Here is a 24,483-nt window from a genome sequence, read left to right on the forward strand (position 1 = left end):
AGCGGTGACATCCCACCTTTCCAACAAAGACAATGAAGCGAATGTTATGCCAGTTGCCTAAGGCTGCTTTCTTTTCACATTTCTCAATCTCCCGTACTTGAACCAGTTTTTGAAAACCTTGCTCAAGCTAAGTAAGGGTACTAGCTGTTCAGGAGTTTAAAGGAACACAGGGAATTGGGGCCAGTAAACATGGATTTGAATTTATTGAGGAAAACAGTTGCTTCCCCCCAAATCCAAGGTAGGCAAGAAAAATGAAGAGTCAGAAGCTTTACAGTACGCCCACTGATTGGAGCAAGGTCAGTATTTTTCGTGTACCTGGAAAGCTGTCCTTTACACAAACGTGGTATTTCTCTATCAGAGGAGATTGTGTCTTGGTTACATGTTGAAGTAGGAGAGTAAAACAACTAAATTTAATCCCCTCTGCCCCCTCTCCTCTCGCAGACCTTCAAACCACCAGGACATGAAATCATCAAAGAAGTGACAAACCACCAGGACTTGAACTCAACGAAGTTGGGAGATTTTGATTCAGAGCCTTGGAAATGTACTAAGGAAAACTGGGGAGGAAATTCTCTTCCTTCCTTCCTCTCTCTCTCTTTCCTCCAGTTATTTTAGAAGAGACTACACACAGACAGTTATATGTCCCTGAGTTTGGCTTTCTGGACAAATGTATCAACATTCTCAGAAAGGTCCTGGGTGGCGCAGTTGGTTGGACGACTGCCTCCGGCTTAGGGCGTGATCCTGGAGTCCCAGGATCGAGTCCCACATCAGGCTCCCAGCTCCATGGGGAGTCTGCTTCGTTCTCTGACCTTCTCCTCGCTCGTGCTCTCTCTCACTGTCTCTCTCTCTCTCAAATAAATAAAATAAAATCTTTAAAAAAAAAAAAAGAAAGGTCCACTATTACCATTACAGCTATCTAATTGCCTTTTAACCTCCTAAATGGGCAGAGGGAATATCTTTTAGAAATGAATATTCTCTTAGAGATGACTTCCACTTTATGATAGCTTCATGGGAATTTATTGAGCATTTGCCAAATGAAAGTAGTTAATTGCACCAAAATTTCCTTTTGGTATCCCATTTTAGGGTTCAATTCTCCCCCCCCCAAGTGTGCAATTCTAACAATATCTAGAACTGTGAAAATAAAAGCTGCCTTTACTCTTGAAGCTAACAAGTGAAGTTAATTGCTTTTGAATGATTACGTGTTTCAAGATATCACAACGAAATACTTTATTTTGTCTTCAGGAGGATTGTCTGTCATTTTCCCAAGCTAATTGACCTCAGTACCTTCAGAATTTTTCCATCCACCTGCGTCATTTTATTCTGAAAACAGTAAAGAAACAACTTTAAAGGAAGGATGTCATAATAGAACAAATTTGGAGAACTGACCTGCAGCCATCCCAGGCCCTCCCTCATCCATGATTTATTTGGATCATTGACTGTTGGCATTTTATGTTGCCTTATGCTGCCAACAAAAGGACATGAACACAGTGGTAATCTCATAGGCTTTTGTTTAACCTCTAAACCCATCCTGGCCTGTTTTACAGAGCAGAGATGTGTTTGGAATTTGAGAGCAGCTGACAAGATTTTTTTTTTTTTTTTACAATATTAGTTGAAAAGATGTCTGTGCACATCAGGTTTTTGGGGCCACAGTATATTATTTAACATCAATACACTGGTAACTAATAGGGAATCTGAATGGTGATTTTATTAAAAAAAGAAAAAGAAAGAAAGAGACATTTCTGGGCTAAAGCTCACTAAAAAGCTAAGTAGAGGAATTCCAGTTGAACTTAGTGAAAAACGAAGACAAAGAGAATTCAACTCTTTTCTTTCCTTTTTTTTTTTTTTAAGAGCCTGCTGTGGGATCCATCCCACATCAAGTACAATCATGACCTGAGCTGAAGGCACACACTTAACCTCCTGAGCCACCTAGGTGTCCCAAATTCAAATTCAATTATTTTCATACAAACTTAGAATAGTTCTTAATGTTTTCAAGTAAAAACCTCCATGGTCTATCCTAATGAATAGAGGAGACTACTTTGTAATTATTGACATACATTTAATTACTGTAATATTAAACATTTCCTCTTTCACATTTTAAAGACTATTTTCTTGTTACATATAAATCAACTTCACCTTAGGTGAAATCACAACTTTCTGAATTTAGTTTTCTCTTAAGTTCTTATTGATGTCAATGACCAGTTCTAAGATTGAAAAATATATTTAATACCACATTCATCTTTTAGAAGTAAGTTCTTTTTAATGAGTCTCTAGGAAATGCTTAGTATAAAGATATCCTTATACAAATTCATATGATTCATACCTTTCAAAATGATAACATACAAATGGCAAGAAGAGAGATTTGGAATAGCGGTGTGTGAAATATTTTGGCTTGCTATGTTTTTACAAGAGAGTAAATGAAGGAAATTTACTTTCTCTGATTGGCTCGAACACAGAGTTAAGTCATAGAGCACATATCAATTACATCTTAATGGGGAGAAGTTTTCATCTTTACTTGGCTGCAGAAGTCACTCTAATTGTCTTTAACTTCTGATAATAGTGAAAAAATTTATTTTTTAAAGACACACAGTCCGGGGATAACCTAGAAGCTAACATAACTGTGAAACTTCTTTTGTGAGATACAGGGACATAGAGGAATTTGCAGATTCAGAAGGTAGAAGTAGACTGAAGGATTTAAACTGGTGACTTAGATATTTGGCAGTATTGGTGTTGATCCATTCCCAAACTTCTGTTTATAAACTTCATTTCAGCAGGATGCTAAGGGGATTAAAAGGACACCACAGCAATAACAGACAGAAGGTGAGGATATCCATTTGAGTGTGACGTCTTGTCACATGTTTCAAGAGGTCTTGAAACAGCTTCCTAGGAATTCTCTCAGAGGGAGTTTCTCTTGGCATGTGTGGAAGAATTTTAGCACAGATTGCTAGACTGGCATTGACTGTCTTAATTTCATTGGTTGTTGTGACTGATTTTTAAGCAGATTTCATGATGACATAAATAAAGTAGGTTTAGCTATGCCTCAAGTACAATACATAATAGTATGAAGTTTGCTGGCATACCAGGACACTTAACAGCTTCCAAAGCTCACTCTATTTTTAATTTTTGTTCTTAACTTTATACTCTAAATTCTCTACATTATATTTTAAAGTGAAAGTCCAGTTGTTAACTATGAAATTTAAATGTTTAGCAGCTGATATTGTTTTTTCCATATTTCTTTACAAGATGTATGAATTGATCAATTTGTAAAATAATATAACCTAACATTATGTAAGAATTTTTAAAAAGTTTTTAGAAGTTGAAATATTGAATTTTTAGAATAGTACATCATCTTATATGTCTCGGGCAGAATATTGTTACACAGAGAATCAAAGTAGAAATTTGGCAGTTGTCCAGATAATTTGGAATGAAAACCAGCTAAATATGACCATGTAATAAATCAAAGTGAAAAATTCAGGTCTCAGGGTGGGCCTTCACCAGGGCAACTCCGTCCCATATTAGTAAACTAATGCTCATACCCCTAAGCATAGCTAATTCTTTCTCCAAATGTATGTATACTCAGAATCTGGTTGTGACCTTAATAATATCTTTGATTTTGTAAATATTTTAAGACAGTGATTCTGAAATGGTTAAAAATGAACACATATTTTTACCCCGTGACTTTCTTTTTCTCTGTAGGTACTGAGTGGCAAAATAAATTTGAACTCCTAATATACATCAATGTATATAGTTTTGGCCCTGGGTATTTGAGGGAGTGGCTGTTGCAAGGCACTGCCTATAATTATTTTTAGTAATGGTTGTGTTAAAACAGCCTTTCAGTAAGGCAGTGTAATGATTCCATTGCAGCTAGAAAAATAGGTTGTATCCGTACATTTAAAATAAAGCATTAAATTAAGGCACCATACCAACAAGTTGAAGAGAAACAAAGATCCCTTTTTTTACCCCTGGTAGTAGGCTTGAAAGCTAGACAGAGTTATTTCATCAGAAGGGAAATCCCAAGAGTAGGTGTCTAAAAGAAGATATTTCAAAGTGCACGTTGTCAAATAGTTATCTAGCTAAGTAGCTGGAGAAACTGGAGGGAACCTTCAGCTCTCCAAAGAGGAGGGGAAAGGTGGAAGGCCAGGCTGCTGATTGCCACCTTTGCAACACATGAGGTGGCATTCTTAATTCCTGGGTGCCTCAAGCTTTAAAGGTCACATACTTTGGGAACTCAGCCTACCGACCACATTTCCTGGGGCATTGCCCTGCCATCTCTGTGAAAGCAGTACAGCCTAATCCGGATGACATTTTCTTAGTTACTTTCTTAAGAATGGAGAAGGCTGATGAGTAGCATGGAAGGAGTGATGGGCTGGATATCAGGACATAGCGTTTTGACCCACAGTGTGAAGTGCTGTCACTGCTCAGCCCGTAGTTTGTTCATTTATACAGGAAAGAAACTGGACTAGACAATCTCTATTTAAGCATACTAATGGCTCCAAACTCTGTAATCAGAACAAATTCCCATTTGATTTGAAAATAGTGCACAATACTTATACGCATTTCTGAAACAGGTATTATTTCCAACCTAAGATCCTTCTTGAAAAGTTGCACATTATAAACTTTACTTGAAAATGAATACTTTTGTGTTCCCAAACTCTTGCCGAATAGAAGCCTAATCTTAATGGTTGGACAGAATTAGCCAGAGATCCTTTAGAATTTCAGGGAAATGTAATATAAAAGGAAGCTGTGTCTTTTGAGCATTGAGGGCATGAATTTGAGATGTCTCGTATGCAGGACTGGAAGCAAAGCCACCCTTCTATGTGCTTTCTGTGGGTCCCAGTGCATGTGTGTACATCCAATGTCTGCTCCTTGGGAAAGTTCTCTGAACCTTCATCAGACCAAGAACCATTTTTTAATTTGTAAGGTTGGGGTTTTGAAACTAGTACTTTTTCCTTTTATTTCATATTGCATAATTGCTGAATATTTCAATGTGCAGTAATATGTAGCTTATTTATTAAAGGAAATAAGATTAATAGAATTATTAGTCATAACATCTTGTTTGGTGATGAGTACTGCAAATTCTCCTGCCCTTCAGGACAGGTGAATAGTTAAATAGATTTATAGAAGAAAATGAACAATATCCCACACTATGTTAGGAATCTTAGCATTGATAAGAATTTTAATGCTGTGTTTATTCTTAGAAATGTTTGAAAATCACTTCCTGCAGAGATGACACTAAGTTTATCATTAGACTCAGCCCTTTTATTTCACACCCGTAGAAATAATTGACAGAATGTAGAAAGAGATAGCTAGAAAACATGACTGAGCTCCAAAATAGGATAAACATTCTAAGGCAAAAAATAAAACAGAAACCCAAGCCATGAGCAGGGTTGATTGCCATGGGATTATTAAGCTCTGGACTGGAATCCGGCATTCAGGTTCTAGGCTCCCATGGGGGAAATGGGATGAAAAGTTCTGAGCTGGACCCATAACCTAAAACCATGGTTTGTTCTGGAACTCTTATGCCCACAAAGGAGCCCGAAAAAAATGGCTTTGACTTGTTGCTCCGGCTGTATCATCATTAAAGCTCTCATCCTGGCTTGGCAGGTAAATAGCTTCATGAGCCCAAACTGGGCTAGATGGCCTTCTGACTCCTTGCCTGGATTTGCATCATCTTTGCTATTCCAGTGGAGCAAGAACTCTGAAATATACACATAAGAACAGGATGTGGACTAAGATGCATACAGTGATGGTGGGAAGGGCAGAGGGAGGCAACTGGAAAGTGTTGGGGAGGGCAAGGGAGTAAATGCTTATATACTAAAATACATTATTATTATTTAGTCAAAACTTATGTGACAAAACAAATATATATACATATATATGGCATATGTGTATACATAGTATATATATGTACATAATATAGTATATGTGCATATGTGTATATATATAGTGTGTGTGTATGAAAATATGTGTGTGTATATATATATATGTTATATACTCATATATATATATATATATATATATATCTCAACTTCCAACAAATTAGGGGTTTCTCAGCAAGAAAAAATGGTATTGGGTAGACAACTAAAAATATTTTGTATGAAATAAAAAGATATTTATAAATTATATCATTTCATTCAAAAGACAACATATTGTATTGTTCTACAGAATCTAAAGACAAACTTTACCTAATTTTCTGTTTCACAGAGTGTTTGAGAGAATAGTAAATGTCTTGATAATGAAGCTGGACTAAGGAACAACTAAAGAATAAAGTCATTGAGTAGTAGCATTTGGAAACACTGATGCAGAAATTCTGAAGAGAACGCTAGCATTTTGGTCCCAGCAGCATGTAGAAAGGTACATGGGGATTGGGTAGGAGGGTCTTATCCTAGGAATTCAAGTGCAGAAAATCTATTAACTGGGATGTATCACATTAACAGATAAAAGGATGAAGACGAAGAAGGAGGAGGAGGAGGAGGAGAAGGAGAAGGAGAATCCACACAATTATCTCAATGGACATAGAAAATTGAACAGTGAGATTTAGCCCTCATTCATTATAAAAATTAAAATAGATGGGAACTTCCTTAATTTGATTAAAAGTAATCATCTAAAATATACTGCATAAATTATACATAATAGATAAATTTTAGAAGCTTTTCCACTAAAGATTAGAATAAGATAAGGATGCCTGCTAACATTACTTCTAGTCATTATATTGGTCATGCCAGCCAATCTAATAAGATAAGGGGGAAAAAACAGCATGAGAATCAGAAAAAAAAGAGACCAAATATTCCTATTTGTAAATAGCATGATTATATACTTAGACACTTTGAGATATTTAGTCTTATTAAAAATGGTAACCAGAACAACAAAAGCCACCAATATGATACCTTTTACAACCACCCGTTTTGGAAAAAAAAGATATATATATAAAACCTGACAATACCAAATCTTGCCAATGGTCTGGAACAAAGGAAATTTTCTAACTCTTTTGATGGGAATGTATATTAATATGGTCAGTTTTTAAATAACTTTGATAATATGTAGCATATCTTAAAGATTAATATGTACTTCAATCCAGTACTTTCATTTCTAGATATATACCCCAGGGAATTTCATTGATATAAGCACACAGAAATATTAAAGGAAGTTTCTCTGAAACATTTATAGGCATATTTTGGAGATATTGTGGGCTCAGTTCAGGCCACCACAATAAAGTGAGTTTTACAATAAAGTGAGTGAGATGAGGGCACCTGGCTGGCTCAGTCATTAAGTGTCTGCCTTCAGCTCAGGTCATGATCCCAGAGTTCTGGGATCGAGCCCTGCACTGGAATCCCTTCTCAGTGGGAGCCTGCTTCTCCCTTTCCCACTCCTCCTGCTTGTGTTCCTGTTGTCAATATCTCTCTTTCTCTGTCAAATAAATAAATAAAATCTTTTTTAAAAAGTGAGTGAAATGAGTTTTTGGTTTCCCAGTGCATATAAAATGTACATACCTGAATTTAAAATACTTTATTGTTAAAAAATGCTAACCCTCATCTGAGCCTCCAGTGAATTGTAGTCTTTTTGCTGGTGGAGGGGCTTGCCTTAGTTTTTTTTTTTTAAATTAACATATAATGTATTATTTCTTCAGGGGTACAGGTCTGTGAATCATCAGTCTTACACAATTCACAGACCTAACCATAGCACATACCCTCCCCAGTGTCCATAACCCAGCCACCCTATCCTTCCTCTCCCACCCATCAACCCTCAGTTTGTTTCATGAGACTAAGAGCCTCTTATGGTTTGTCTCTCTTCCCACTCCCATCTTATTTCATTTTTCTCTCTCCCTACCCCCATGACTCCCCAGCCTGCCTATCAAATTCCTCATATCAGAGATATCATATGATAATTGTCTTTCTCTGATTGACTTATTTCGCTCAGCATAATACCCTCTAGTTCCATCCGTGTCATTGCAAATGACAAGATTCATTTCTTTTGATGGCTGCATAGTATTCCATTGTGTATATATATATGTCCCATCTTCTTTATCCATTCATCTGTTGATGGACATTAGGTTCTTTCCATAGTTTGGCTATTGTGGACATTGCTGCTATAAACATTGGGATGCACATGCCCTTCTGGATCACTACGTTTGTATCTTTAGGGTAAATACCCAGAAGTACAATTGCCGGCTTGTAGGGTAGCTCTATTTTCAACTTTTTGAGGAACCTCCATGCTGTTTTCCAGAGTGGTTGCCCCAGCTTGCATTTCCACCAACAGTGTAGGAGGGTTCCCCTTTCTCTGCATCCTCATCAACACCTGTTATTTCCTGACTCGTTAATTTTAGCAATTCCGACTCGTATGGTTTTGATTTGTATTTCTCTGATGCCAAGTGATGTTGAGCACTTTTTCATGTGTCTGTTGGCTATTTGGATGTCTTCTTTATAGAAATGTCTGTTCATGTCTTTTGCTCATTTCTTGATTGGATTATTTGTTCTTTGGATGTTGAGTTTGGTAAGTTCTTTATAGTTGTTGGATACTAGCTTTTTATCTGATATGTCATTTGCAAATATCGTCTCCCATTCTGTCCGTTGTCTTTGGTTTTGTTGACTATTTCCTTTGCTGTGTAAAAGCTCTTGATCTTGATGAAGTCCCAAGAGTTCATTTTTGCCTTGCTTCCCTTGCCTTTGGTGATGTTTCTAGATAGAAGATTCTATGGCTAAGGTCAAGAGGTTGCTGCCTGTGTTCTCCTCAAGGATTTTGATGGATTCCTGTCTCACAGTGAGGTCTTTTATCCATTTTGAGTCTATTTTTGTATGTGGTGTAAGGAAATGGTTTCATTCTTCTGCATGTGACTGTCCAATTTTCCCAACACCATTTGTTGAAGAGACTATCTTTTCTCCGTTGGATATTCTTTACTGCTTTGTCGAAGATTAGTTGGCCATAGAGTTGAGGCCATTTATGGGCTCTCTGTTCTGTACCATGGTCTATGTGTCTGTTTTTGTGCCAGTACCATACTGTCTTGATGATTACAGCTTTATAATAGAGCTTGAAATCTGAGATTGTGATGCCACCAACTTCTTTTTCAACATTCCTCTGGCTATTTGGGGTCTTTTCTGGTTCCATATAAATTTTAGGATTATTTGTTCCATTTCTTTGAAAAAAAAATTGATGGTATTTTGATAGGGATTGCATTAAATGTGTAGATTGCTTTAGGTAACATAGACATTTTCATAATATTTGTTCTTCCAATCCATGAGCATGGAACATTTTTCCATTTCTTGTGTCCTCCTCAATTTCTTTCACGAGTACTTTATAGTTTTCTGAGTACAGATTCTTTGCCTCTTATTTAGGATTATTCCTAGGTATCTTATGGTTTTGAATGCAATTATAAATGGGATCGACTCCTTGATTTCTCTTTCTTCTGTCTTGCTGTTGGTGTATAGAAACACAACTGATTTCTGTGCAATGATTTTATATCCTAACACATTACTGAATTCCTGTGTGAGTTCTAGCAGTTTTGGAGTGGAGTCTCTTAAGTTTTCCACATAAAGTATCAAATCATCTGCAAAGAGTGAGAGTTTGACTCTTGTTTGCTGATTCAGATGCCTTTTATTTCTTATTATTGTCTGATTGCTGAGGCTAGAACTTCTAGTACTATGTTGAATGACAGTGATGATAGTGGACATCCCTTCCATGTTACTGACGTTAGGGGAAAAGTTCTCAGTTTTGCCCCATTGAGAATGATATTTGCTGTGGGGTTTTCATAGATGGCTTTGATGATATTGAGGTATGTACCCTCTATCCCTACGCTTTGAAGAGTTTTGATGGAGAAAGATGCTGTACTTTGTCAAATGCATTTTCAGCATGTATTGAGAGTATTATATAGTTCTTTTTCTTTCTTTTATTAATGTATTATATCACATTGATTGATTGTGAATGTTGAACCAAACTTTGCAGCTCAGGAACAAATGCCACTTGGTCATGACAAATAATCTTTCTAATATACTGTTGGATCCTATTGGCTAGTATTTTGTTGAGAATTTTTGCACCTGTGTTCATCAAGGATATTGGTCTGTAATTCTCCTTTTTGATGGGGCCTTTGTCTGGTGTCGGGATCACGTAATGCTGGCCTCATAAAATGAGTTTGGAAGTTTTCCTTCCGTTTCTATTTTTTGAAACAGTTTCAGGAGAATAGGTATTACTTCTTCTTTAAATGTTTGGTAGAATTTCCCTGGGAAGCCATCTGGCCCTGGGCTCTTGTTTGTTGGGAGATTTTTGATGACTGTTTCAATCTCCTTACTGGTTATGGGTCTATTCAGGTTTTCTATTTCTTCCTGGTTCAGTTGTGGTAGTTTATATGTCTCTAGAAATGCATCCATTTCTTCCAGATTGTCAAATTTGCTGGCGTATAGTTGCTCACAATACGTTATTATAATTGTTTGTATTTCTTTGGTGTTGGTTATGATCTTTTCTCTTTCATTCATGATTTTATTAATTTGGGTACTTTCTCTTTTCTTTTTAAGAAGTCTGGCCAGGGGTTTATCAATCTTATTAATTCTCTCAAAGAACCTGCTCCTAGTTTCATTGATTTGTTTTACAGTTCTTTTGGTTTCTATTTCATGATTTCTGTTCTGATCTTTATTATTTCCTCTTTTCCTGGTGGCTTTAGGGTTTCTTTGCTGTTCTTTCTCCAGCTCCTTTAGGTGTACAGTTAGGTCATATATTTGAGACCTTTCTTGTTTCTTGAGTAAGGCTTATATTGCTATATACTTTCCTCCCAGGACCACCTTTGCTGTGTCCCAAAGATTTTGAAGAGTTAATGTTTTCATTTTCATTTGTTTCTGTGAATTTTTAAAATTCTTCTTATTTTCCTTGTTGACCCATTCATTCTTTAGAATGAATTAGAATGCTCTTTAGCTTCCATGTGTTTGAGTTCTTTTAACTTTCTTGTTCTGATTGAGTTCTAGTTTCAGAGCATTGTGGTCTGAGAATATGCAGGGAATGAGCTCAATCATTTGGTATTGGTTGAGACCTGATTTGTGATCCAGGATGTGGTCTAGTGTGGAGAATGTTCCATGTGCACTAGAGAAGAATGTGTATTCTGTTGCTTTGGGGTGGCATGTTCTGAATATATCTGTGATGTCCATCTGCTCCAGTGTGTCATTTAATGCCTTTATTTTCTTGTTTATTTTTTGCTTAGATGATCTGTCCATTTCAGTGAGGAGGGTGTTAAAGTCCCCTACTATAACTGTATTACTGTTGATGTGTTTCTTTGATTTTGTTATTTGTTGGTTTATATAATTGGCTGCTCCCATGTTAGGGGCATAGATATTTAAATTTTTAGATCTTCTTGTTGGACAGACATTTTACGTATGATATAGTGTCCTTCCTAATCTCTTATTAGAGTCTTTGGCTTAAAATCTAATTTATCTGATATAAGGATAGCCACCCAGCTTTCTTTAGATGTCCATTAGCATGGTAAATGGTTTCCCACCCCCTCCCTTTAAATATGGAGGTACCTTGGGTTTAAAATGAGTTTCTTGTTGACAGCGTATCAGTAGGTCTTGTGTGTGTGTGTTTTTTTTTTTTTTTCCATTCTGATACTCTGTGTCTTCTGATTGGGGCATTTAGCCCATTTACTTTCAGGGTAACTATTGAAAGATATGAATTTAGTGCCACTGTATTGTCTGTAAGTTGACTGTTACTGTATAATGTCTCTGTTCCTTTCCGGTCTATTACGTTTAGGCTGTCACTTTGCTCAGAGGACCCCTTTCAATATTCCCTGTAGAGCTGGTTTGGTGTTTGCAAACTCTTTTAATTTTTGTTTGTCCTGGAAGCTTTTTATCTCTCCTTCTATTTTCAATGACAGCCTCGCTGGAAATAGTATTCTTGACTGCATATTTTTCTCATTTAGTGCTCTGAATATATCATGCCAGTCCTTTCAGGTCTGCCAGGTCTCTGTGCATAGATATACTGCCAATATAATATTTCTAAAACTGCATGTTATGGACCTCTTAACCTGAGCTGCTTTCAGGATTTTCTCTTTGTCACTGAGACTTGTAAGTTTTACTATTAGGTGATGGGGTGTAGACCTTTTCTTATTGATTTTGAGGAGAGTTCTCTGTGTCTCCTGGATTTTGATGCTTGTTCCTTTTGCCAAATTAGGGAAATTTTCTACTATACTTTGCTCCAATATATCTCCTGCCCCCCCTTCTTCTGGGATGCCAATTGTTCTAATATTGTTTCATCTTATGGTATCACTTATCTCTTGCATTCTCCCTTAATGGTCCAGTAGTTGTTTTTTTCTCTTCTGCTCAACTTCTTTATTCTCCATCAGTTGGTCTTCTATATCACTAATTCTCTCTTCTATCTCATTTATCACAGCAGAAAGAGCCTCCAATTTTCATTGCATCTCATTAATAGCTCTTTTGATTTCAACTTGTATAGATTTTAGTTCTTTTATTTCTCCAGAAAGGGATTCTCTAATCTCTTCCATACTTTTTTGAGCTCAGCGAACACCTTGATAATCATTATTCTGAACTGTAGTTCTGACATATTACTAATGTCTATATTGATTAATCCCTAGCCACTGGTACTGCCTCTTGTTCTTTTTTTGTGGTGAGTTTTTCTGCCTTGTCATTTTATCCAGATAAGAATAGATCAATGGGAGGACAAAATACTAAAAGGATAGCAATGGCCCCATGAAAATATACATTAATCAAATCAGAGGAGACCTGAAACTGGGGGTAGAAGAAAGGGGGAAATAAATAAATAAATATATATATATATACACACACACACATATATTAGACTGGTGACTAGATCAGAGTCACACATTTGATTTTGGGTATATTTTGGTCTGTTAGAAGAAACTACTTCCCACAATTTTAAAGAAAGAAAAACTTATATATATATACACAAAAATAAGGGTAAACATGATGAAAGGATGGAATATGACCTTAAGGATGAAAATTTTAAAAGATTCTAAAAAAGGAATTAATAGGATAAGAAGTTGGTTGAAGCAAAAAAAAAAAAAACGAGTAAAGAATGTGATTAGGCTGGAGACTAGAACAAAGACATGTGCTAGATTCAGGGTGTATTTTTATCTATTAGAATAAATTGTATCCCAAAATTTTAAAGTAAAAATAACTATAGGTATACAAAAAAACATGGTTAAATAAAATGAAGGGTTAAAATATGACTCTAACAATGACAATTTAAAAAGATTTTTTAAAAAAAGTATTGGTAAGATAAAATAGTTAAAAAATGTTAATTGGAAAGAGAAACAATTTTAAACAATAGAATAAGAAAAAAATAAAATTAAAAAAATTTAACTTTGAAAGACTAGAGGATCATGGGAAAAAAGCTGTGCTTTCTATGTGTTGCTTTCCCCTAGCTCTGGAGTTCCACAGTTCTCATTGATTGGTGAACTTGGTCTTGGCTGGATGTTCTTACTGATCTTCTGGGGGAGGAGCCTGTTGCAGTTATTTTCAAATGTCTTTGCCCGAGGCAGAATTGCACCACCCTCGCCAGGGGTCAGCCTATGTAATCTGCTGGGTTTGCTCTTGGTAGCTTTTGTTTCCTGAACACTTTCCACAGAGCTTTGGAGGATGGGAATGAAGATGGTGGCCTCCAATCTCCAGCCTAAAGGAGCCAAGAGCTCAGAGCCCCACTCCTCAGTGCACCCTCAGAGAAAAACAGTCAATCCCACCCTTCTCCCTAGTCTCTGGCTGCACTCTGAGCTCACCTGGCCTGTGACTTAGTGTTTTTATCTCTGGTGCATGGCCCCATTTGGAGTGTCCAAACCTAGAAGATTCCTGCAGTGCTCCCATGCCACTCCCTCTGGGAGAGGAATGTGAGTCTTCCTGGATCTGCTGCTTGTGGTGTCTCTGCTCAAAGAGCAGTGGCCCGACTGTGCCTTGGATCATGGTTTAAAGTAATCTCAAGCTGAAAGCCCACTTCTTGGCTCCATCTCTACAACTGGCTTCCCCACTCTGATACCTGGGAGCTCTGCCACATTCAGACACCCCTGGTCTTTTTGTGTCCCTGCGAGTCCTGAGACTACACTGTCCCTGTGAGGGGTCCACCTTGCTGTTTAGCCTCTGGAGCAACATCCCTCAGTGTAGTAGACTTCTAAAAGTTCTGATTTTGTGCTCCATTGTTCTCTCACTTCCTGGGAGCTGGGCCCTACCCCTGTAGTCTATCTTCCTGTCAGTTCAGATTCACTTCTCTACACATTCTACCTTCCAGAAAGTGGTTGATTTTCTGTTCCTAGAATTGCTGCTCTTCTTTTCTTCTATCTCCTGTTGAGTTTGTAGGTGTTTAAAATAGTTTGATAACTATCTAGCTGAACTCCTGGGACCTGATGATATTTCAGTCTCCTACTCCTCCACCATCTTGCTCCTGTCCCGGAATCACAACATTTGTGATCACAGGAATCACAGCAATGTGATTCCAGGCAACGTGATTCCTGTCTCGGAATCACAAACATAAGATTAATGGCATCTTAGAATAATTAATCCTTTCTAGAGGGTGTTCAATTTATTCAATTATCAGAGAAATCACTATTAATGTCAGCTGTAGCCTTTTGAAATGCATTTCTTAAATAATAAGACGTGCAATTTGCAATTATTCTTTGATCCATGGGCTGCAAAATGGATGTTATATTAGCAGCACAAAACAACCTAATCTCGCCATACATTTCCATCAGAGCTCTTGGACTACCAGATGCATTGTCAATCAGCAGTAATATTTTGAAAGGAATCTTTCTGTTTTGGGCAATAGGTCTCAAAAGTGGGCTTAAAGTATTCAGTAAACTTTGTTATAAACAGATGTGCTATTATCCAGGCTATTCCATTCATAGAGTACATGCAGAATAAATTTAGTATATTTCTTAAGGGCCTTAAGATTTTCAGATAGGTAAGTAGTAAGCACTGGCTTCAACTTCAAGTGTCCAGCTGCATTAACCCTTAACAAGAGAGGCAGCCTGTCCTTTGAAGCTTTGAAGCCAGACATTGACTTCTCTAGCTATGAAAATTTCCAGATGACACCTTCTTTCAGTAGAGAGCTGTTTTGTCTACATTGGAAATCTGTTGTTTAGTGCAGCCAGCAATCATTAATGATCTCAGTTAGACCTTCTGGAGAACTTGCAGCTCCTACAGCAGCTCTTCCTGCTTCACCTTGTATGATCGTGTTATGGAGATGGCTTCTCTCCTTAAATCTCAGGAACCAAGCTCTGCTAAGTTCAAATTTTTCTTCTGCAGATTCCTCACCTCTCTCAGCCTTCATAGAATTAGAGTTAAGGCCTTGCTCTGGATTAAGCTGTGGCTTAAGGGAATATTGTGGCTGTTTGATCTTTTATCCAGGTCACTAAAATTTTCGTCACATCAGCAATAAGGTTGTTTGGCTTTCTTGTCATTCATGTGTTCACTGGGGTAGCACTCTTCATTTCCTTCAAGAACTTCTCCTTTGGACTTGCAGTGTGCCTAACAGTTTGATACAAGGGGTCTAGGTTTTGGCCTGTCTTAGCTTTTGACATTCTGTCCTTTCTAAATTTAATCATTTCTAGCTTTTGATTGAATTTGAGAGATGTGTGACTCTTCCTTTAATTTTAACACTCAGGGGACATTGTAGGGCTAGTAAATGGCCTAATTTCGGTATTGTTTTGTCCCAGGGTATAGGGAGGCCCAAGGAGAGGGAGGAAGACAGGAACAAACAGCTGGCAGAGTGGTCAGAACATATATAACATTTATTAAGTTCACCATTTTATATAAATGTGGTTTGTGCTGTCCCCAAAACGATTACAATAGTCACATCAAAGATCATGGATCACAGATCACTATAACAAATATAATAATAATGAAAAAATTTAAATATTGTGAGAATTACCCAAATATAACACAAGACTTGAAGTGAACAAATGCTGCTGGAAAAATGGTGCCTATAGACTTGCTTGATGTAGGATTGCCACAGATTTTCAATTTGCAAAAAATGCAGTGTCTGTGAAGCACAGTATAGTGAAGCTCAATAAAACAGGTATGACTGTATTTTGAAATAGCAGAAATGAAACAAAATATAATAAACAAGAAGAAACCCCCAAAGTAAAATAAAAACCAAACAAACAGAAGTGAAAAGAATAAATGAATTGTGATACAATAATACAATGAAATATTCTATAGCAGATAAAACAGATGACTTATAACTACAGGTATCAACATGGTTCAATCTAACAGTAGTAGTATCAACAAACTGTTGCCAAAATTGGGTGATATTTTTTCTATAGAGCTTAAAGACCCGTGAAACAATGCTGTCTATTTTTAGAGTTTCATATATAGGTGCAATAACATGAAAATGGCAAAAGAGATATGTGTCAATTTGGGGATAAGGCTACCACTGGGATCTGGGAATGAAGAGAGTACAAAGGGTATTTCTATGATTTAAAAGAATCTGAGACAAATACATGAAATTTGCTAGGGCTGAGGAGTAAGTACAAGAGTGTTTTATTATGGTTTTTATCTTTCTCTGTCCTTTGGAATATTTTACAACAAAAAGTATATGAAAAAAATATTGCATATCTTTAGAGGCAAGTTTTGGGTGCTTCCTTAAGATGAAGTAGTATTTTTCTCTAAGTATTGATTAAGGTTTGGAAATGCATCTTTTTGAGAGATGGATGGAAGGCATGTTTCCCTTGGAGTTTCTGAAAACAAACTCTATCACTTCAAGCTATACCTGCATATACACATTATTTAGGAAGCAAAAGAAACAGGTGAATTTTCCAGTTAACCAGCTGATTAATTTGGACCTCTATTTTGTTTGCATAAAGAACTTCTAGGTCAATGAACTCAAATAAGAAAAACTTTTATAACTCAAACAACAGCAAAAACGTCTTTTGGATATTCTAAATGTTAAGGGCTCCAGATTAATTTAGATGTTACTTATATAGCATTTTAATAATTGCATTAATAATAGGTAACATTTTTTCATATTTCATTGGCACTTTACATGTATTTTATTCAGTCTTTCTAAATTTTTTTTATTTTTTATTTTTTTTTTAAGATTTTATTTTATTTATTTGAGAGAGAGAGACAGTGAGAGAGAGCATGAGCGAGGAGAAGGTCAGAGGGAGAAGCAGACTCCCCATGAAGCTGGGAGCCCGATGTGGGACTCGATCCCAGGACTCCAGGATCACGCCCTGAGCCGGAGGCAGTCGTTTAACCAACTGCGCCACCCAGGCGTCCCTATTCAGTCTTTCTAAACAGCCCTGTTATTATCTTCGTTTTATGTGTTAGGCAACTGATGTTTAGGAGTTCAGTAACCCTTCTGAGGTCACAGAGCCAAAAAATGGGAGAGCCTGTACTCACACATGTATGTTACTAGTTCTCTGACCTCTTCTTTAAAAATGGGTAAGCAGAGTTTCTCAGAGTCACAAGAAGAATTTACCGTAGATCTAGGTTTTGTCTAGGGAATTACTACATAAATGGTCAACTACATAAATGGTCTCTGACCTTAGTGGTTGTATAATGTTCCTATTTTACTTAGCAGGGCCTAAGAATTAAACATCTACTAATACTACTTGATAAACACAGACCTGAACAAATAACTTGAAGGTACTAACTAGATTTTTCTATTATCCTCTTTAAATTTAAGTTTGATTAGCCCACATATAGTACATCATTGGGTTTTGGTGTAGTATTCAATGATTCATCAGTTGCATGTAACACCCAGTGCTAATAGGTTTATTCCAGCAGCATTCTTTGCATTTATTTCTTTCTTATGTGTAAAGTATGCCCTCATTAGAGTCTGACAATAAGAAACTTGAAATTTAGAAACTGCTTCAACTACATGAATTTAGAGGCTACTGGCCACTTCTCCTAGGTTTATTTTGAACCACATATCCTTATATTTTATAAACAATACTATGGGTCAGAGTCCCATGAGATAAGTATACAATTCATAACCTAAATCCTGAGACACTGAAATGAAGAACTGTTTATAAAATTTAGAGCTTTAACAGAATAAGGAAAGCATCTGATTTTAATGCATTTCTTTACCCATTTCCCTCAGTTTTACCATTTGTGATGGGGTTAAACAATATATTGTTTAATTTTGTCCATCCGTGAACTTCATGTACATTGATTCATAGAATGTATTCTTACATGACCTGCTTTTCCCCTCAAATTTATGATTTTGCTATTCATCCATATTGAAACCTAAGGCTGTAGTCCATTCATTTTCTGCTGTCTACATTGCTGTGTAATAGTGTGGGACAGGGAATAAAATGATAGTTTATTCCTTCTATTGTGAAGGGACATTTGAGTTGCTTATAATTATTTTTGACATTGAAAAATGCAGTTATGAACTTGTTTTTTGGTGTATTAAGTGGACAAGGTTACACTCTCTATAGTATATACTTGGAATGAAATTGATAGTCATGGGGTTTATGCGTGTTCAACCTTACCAAGGAATGCCACAATGTTTTTCTAATTGATTGTATCATTTATACTCCCACTAATAGAGGATGAGAAAGTTCCCACCTCTAAACATTCTTGCCAGCAGATGGTCTTATTGTTCTGAAATTGGCCAATGTGTTATGTATGTGCTGGTTTATGCGTGTTCAACCTTACCAAGGAATGCCACAATGTTTTTCTAATTGATTGTATCATTTATACTCCCACTAATAGAGGATGAGAAAGTTCCCACCTCTAAACATTCTTGCCAGCAGATGGTCTTATTGTTCTGAAATTGGCCAATGTGTTATGTATGTGTTGGAAATTTATATTCATTTTCATTTTCCTGATCACTGTTGACAATGAGCTATTAATGTTTACTCTTCTGTGAAATGTTTGTAATGTATTTTTCACGTTTTTTCTAGTTGGTTGCTTATCTTCTTACAGATTGACAGGTTTCACGTACATATTGATTACTAATCTTTTGTTATAGATTATTTAATTATCTTTTCCCATTTGTGACTTGTGTTTCTGCTCCTTTATAGTTTCTTTTAATGAATAGAAGCTCTTAATTTTAATGTCAAAACATTGTCATTTTTTTTCCTTTTGGGTTTTGTTGTGTTTTGCTTACCGAATTCTTTTCTTTCCCAAGATTATAACAATATTGTTCTATGTTATCTACTTAATGTTTTGAATTTTTCTTTTCACATTTATTGTCTAATTCCAGAAATTGATTTTTAATGGTTTGTAGTAGAGTGTGAGGTAAGGAATTTTTTTTTAAGATTTTATTTATGGGGTGCCTGGGTGGCTCAGTGGGTTGAAGCCTCTGCCTTTGGCTCAGGTCATGATCCCAGGGCCCTGGAATCGAGCCCACATCAGGCTCTCTGCTCTGTGGGAGCCTGCTTCCTCTTCCCTCTCTCTGCCTGCCTCTCTCCTACTTGTGATCTCCGTCTGTCAAAAAAAAGAGATTGTATTTATGTATTTGACATAGAGAGAGTGAAAGGGAGTAAGCACAAGCTGCAGTTGGGGGACAGAGAGGGAGGGAGAGAAGCAGATTCCCTGCTGAGCAGGGAGCTCAATGTGGGGTCAATCCCAGCACCCTGGATCATGACCTGAGCCAAAGGCAGACACTTAATTGACTGAGTCCCCTGAGCACTGCTGTGAAGTAGGGATTCTAATTTATATTTTTCTATGTGGATAATCTATTGTCTCAGCAGTATTTATTGCATGGTCTGTTCTTTCCTTATCTACCTGATATCTGACGAGAATCAAGTTTCTATATGTGTATGATTTTATTTCTGGTATTTCTCTTTCATTAAATTATTTCTTCCTTTGAAAATACCATAGTATCTTAACAAGTATTTATAATAAGTTAACAAGCTTTATAATAAGTCTCTTTATATGGTAGGGCATCCTTGTATGATTTTCTTTATATTTAGAATCGCTGGCTATTTTTGGTTTTTGAATTACCATTTAAATTTTTTTTCTAATTTATTTATTTTCAGAAAAACAGTATTCATTATTTTTTCATCACACCCAGTGCTCCATGCAAGCCGTGAATTACCATTTAAATTTTTTAATTAGCTTGCTAGAGTCCTTGAAAAATCTTCTAGATCTATTTTAGGGTAGCCTTTTGCTATAGGTCTTTCTGTGAAAGAACATGAAATAGCTCTCTATTCATTTAGGTCTTTGAAAATATAGGTTTTTCAAGATACATTCCTAGGTGCTTTACATTTCCTATTGCTCTTGTTAGTGGTATTTTAAAAATTACATTTTCTGATTATTTTTGCTAGTGAAGAGAGTACAATTGCATGTTGATTTCTTTTATATCTAAATTTGCTTATCAATACCAATAATTTATTTATAGATTGTTTTTTGTATATTCTATGTGAACAGTAAAATCAGCTGTAAACTATGGCAGCTTTTCTTCTCACACTGAGGTCATTAAGATGACCAGACAAATTTTCTTCTTAATCTGTGAATGTGATGAGTTACATTAATTGATTTCCAATATTAACTCACAATGGTTGTGCTGTCTCATCTTTCTCATACTTTTTTGGATTTGGTTGCTAATATCTTATTTAGGATTTTCATTTATGTTCATGAGTAAAATTGTAATTATTGTTTTTCTGTCTTGTATTATATTTAGCTGATTCTGTTACCAGGACTATGCTAGTCCCATATAAAGAAATCTGTAGGTTCTTTTTTTTTTTTTTTTAAAGATTTTATTTATTTATTTGTCAGAAAGAGAGAGAGAGAGTAAACACAGGCAGACAGAGTGGCAGAGGGAGAAGCAGAATCCCCATGGAGCAAGGAGCCCGATGCGGGACTCAATCCCAGGACTCTGGGATCCTGACCTGAGCCAAAGGCAGCTGCTTAACCAACTGAGCCACCCAGGCATCCCAGTACGTTCCTTTTTAATATCCTAACAAATATTCCTTTGAGACGTCAATACCAAAGCAGCCAAACCTATTCCTAAAGTCACTTAGGAAGACATTGCCTATGTAAAGACATTGCATATGTCTGTTTAAAGGAAATTGAAATCTTTTCATCTTTGAAAGATTTAAGTTTGGGCAATTATAGCAGTAAAGAAAGTAAATGTATGGGTTGGATCTAGTGTTGCTTATCTTTTTCCTTTTTTTTTTTTGTTATCTGGATTCTTATTTATGACGGAACTAATTCACATATGAGCTATAGGGCAGTTCACATTTGTATAAAGAATCTAACCAAAGTCAGATATAGGGAAAATAGGAAGATATTAATTGCATATGGTGTCTAGTAAAAGTTGTATACAGGGGAAAAATGAGATAGTAATTCACCATCTTTTTTTTCCCATAATTTTTATTTATTTATTTATTTATTTTCAATTTATTTATTTTCAGAAGAACAGTATTCATTATTTTTTCACCACACCCAGTGCTCCATGCAAGCTGTGCCCTCTATAATACCCACCACCCACCATCTTTTAACTGGTCAGTCATCTTGGAAAGTATCCAGCAATTTGAGGAAAAAAAGAAAAAGCCCGCTTATTAAAATTCAGGGATTTCTTTCCTGGGGAGGGTGAGTAGATTTGAAAGTTCTTTGGGAAAGAGGCTTGGGAAAATAATTGCCTCTCAACTCTTATGATCCTCAGCTGCCGGAAAAGGAAGGAAATCCACTTTACTATAGGTAATCAAATACATTTTCCTCTGAAAGTCTGAAATTTTCTTTGAAAATAATTGTCTTCTTCAGGAGCAAGTGTTCTTTGTTTAATTATAGCATGGTTGGGGCCCACAGTTGTTAAATTGGGTCACCATACCAATTTATCCCAATGGATTATTATGGCAACAAATTCCAGACACATTTCCCATAAAAATTTTATTATAAAAGTTCAGCTCCTTTACAACTGCCAGAAGATTAGGTTACTGTTTGTAGTAACTGCTCATTTATGTTCTTCAGTCTCATAACAAGGACTTCCAAAATGTTTTACTTAACACATCCCATTTCTACACCAACAAGATAGTCTTCAAGTGAGATGCCTTTCTATTCTGGGTTATCTCTGAGACATAAGTGTACTTCAGAATTTAGATGGAGGGACACCTGAGTGGCTTAGTCGGTTAAGCATCTGCCTTTGGCTCAGATCATGATCTTGGGGTTCTGGGATCGAGTCCTACATGGGGATCCCTGCTCAGTCTACTTCTTCCTTTGCTTGCTCCCCACCCCCACTTGTGTGTTTTCTCTCTCTCTCTCTCTCTCACAAATAAATAAATAAATAAAATCTTAAAAAATAAGTTTAAATGTAGTGGAATAAACAAGTGAACTGTCCAGAGTGATCTAACTTGCATTTGCATTTCCCTTCTGTCTGCTGAGGTTTGTCAAGAGAGTCTGAAAATAGCTATTTACACTTACTCTTAACTTCCAACTTGTAGTTAGGATCTAACTAAGTTTCACAGGCAGTGAATAGTGTCTCCAAAATCGAAGATGCTGTAAGTTGGAGAAAAATTACTAACCAAGCTGCAGCATTGCAAGATTGAACATATTTTCTTTCTTTCTCTAAATCGTTGGGCATATTAAAACAAAATTTTAAATTAAGGTATAATTTGCATACAGAAAAGTTTACCTTGATGTATAGTTATGTACATTTTTGTGAATGCATACAAGAATATAAACCTCACCACAGTCAAAATAAAGAACAGTTTTCTCACGTAAAAAGTCCTCTCACACTTCTTTGTAGTCACCTACTTCCAGACTCCCTCCTACTTCCTTCTTCCAGACTCCTACTTCCAGACTTTGGCACCCAATGATATCTTTTCTGTCCCTGTGGTTTTGCTCATTCCAAAATAGCATATAAATGGAATCGTGCAGTTTGTAGCCTTTCTTTGTGTAGCTTCTTTGTTAGCTTCATACATACAAGTTATTATATGAGTTAATAGTTCCTTCCTGACAGGTGATTTCCCAGGCACACAGTGGGTCTCCTTTAGGCCTGAGTTATGAGCTGCCCTCCGATACGGTGCTGAGCCTTACTCTTCCTGCTTTTCCTTGGTTCTTCCCTTAGTTTAATAGTTTCCATATTGTGCTACACTTGAGACTGCCTTTTCAAACCTTTCCATATGTTCTCAAATTCACTAACCTTCTTTTCATGGAAGCATGACTTCATCTCAGAACTCAAGTTGAGATAATATATTCTGTGGTAGGAACATCTGATCAATGTGTATGCTTCCTTCTTGCTTTTAGACTCCATAAGAGGGGGACCATGTCTCCTTTGGCTGGCCACTATTACCCCAGGACTTAACACAATACAGAACCCACAGTATCAATATGTATTATTGATACATATCAATATGTGTTATTGGCATCTGTTAATACTTGCCCTGTTACTCTAAGTTAGATGATTTTCCCTTTATGAGTTTCTGAGAAAATTGAGTTAGTCTCTTCCACATCACAGAATTACTCATTTATCTATTATCTGTATCTATCTCATCATCATCATCTATCTATCTATCCATCATCTACCAATCTATCATCTATCTGTCATCTATCATTGATCTATCATCTGTTTTTCAGAGGACAAAATGCCTATCATTCCCTCTGTAACTAATCCCTTCTCTCATTTGCTCCTTTCCCATTCTCACTCTGTCCCTCACTTCTTTAGCACCTTTTTTAAAAAAAATCATCTCAATCTCCCCCAACCCCAATTATGGCTTGCCTTCACCCTCGAAGTGTATAATATTTCATCAACCAGGAGTCATCACTCCCACTATGATCGTCCTTGCATTCTGAAGTGCCTGGCCTGAGACCCAGAGCCTTGAGATAAGCGGGAGTGTGGGTGGGAACATAGGTACAGAGGTGCAAGAAGTACACAACATTGGGTGATCTGAGAAGCAGTATCTGAAGGATAAATAGGAGAAAAAAAATCTGGAGAGGTTACTGATGTGATCCCTCTGAGTCTAAAACAGCAGCAAGAAAGGAAAGAGTGAAACCTAGGGCTTAGCCCTTCTTTGGGTAAAATTGTGTCTGTTCTCAACATTTGTGGGGGCCAGGGCTAGAGCATGAATGGAAGCCCACATACAACTTGTCTGAACATTTAAGAGTTAAAAATGGAAGCTGACAAAAAAGCTCTCATCTGACCTTGAAAATATACTTTATGACAGATAGAAAATATGTGAAGCCATATATTTATATGGTTTAAATTAGGCAAAAAATAATTGACAACTGGATATAATTATTATTGTACATGTTTATTCCCCTGCATTTATTTTGGTGTTCTGTTGATGGGTTGGTGATGTTTGCGTATGTAACAACATAGCAAAATATGACAAAATATATATTTTTCTTGCTTTCGCTCAGCAAAATTCCCAATTATGTTGTTATCATGAAGATTTTGACATAATTTATTTTCTGTTAACAATCATGTCAAACTAAACAGATTTCCTTATGTTATTATAGTTCTCTGATAGTTTTTATTAACTTTGATTTGGAGAAAAATTGCTTTGCCAAGGCAGTATCTACTGGAATTGTCAATAAGATTATTAAAAGAAAAATTAGCTTTGAAAATTAACCATGAATTTTGTAAATGAACTTCAGA

This window comes from Neovison vison, chromosome 1 (genome assembly GCF_020171115.1).
Source record: "Neovison vison isolate M4711 chromosome 1, ASM_NN_V1, whole genome shotgun sequence".
NCBI lineage: Eukaryota > Metazoa > Chordata > Mammalia > Carnivora > Mustelidae > Neogale > Neogale vison.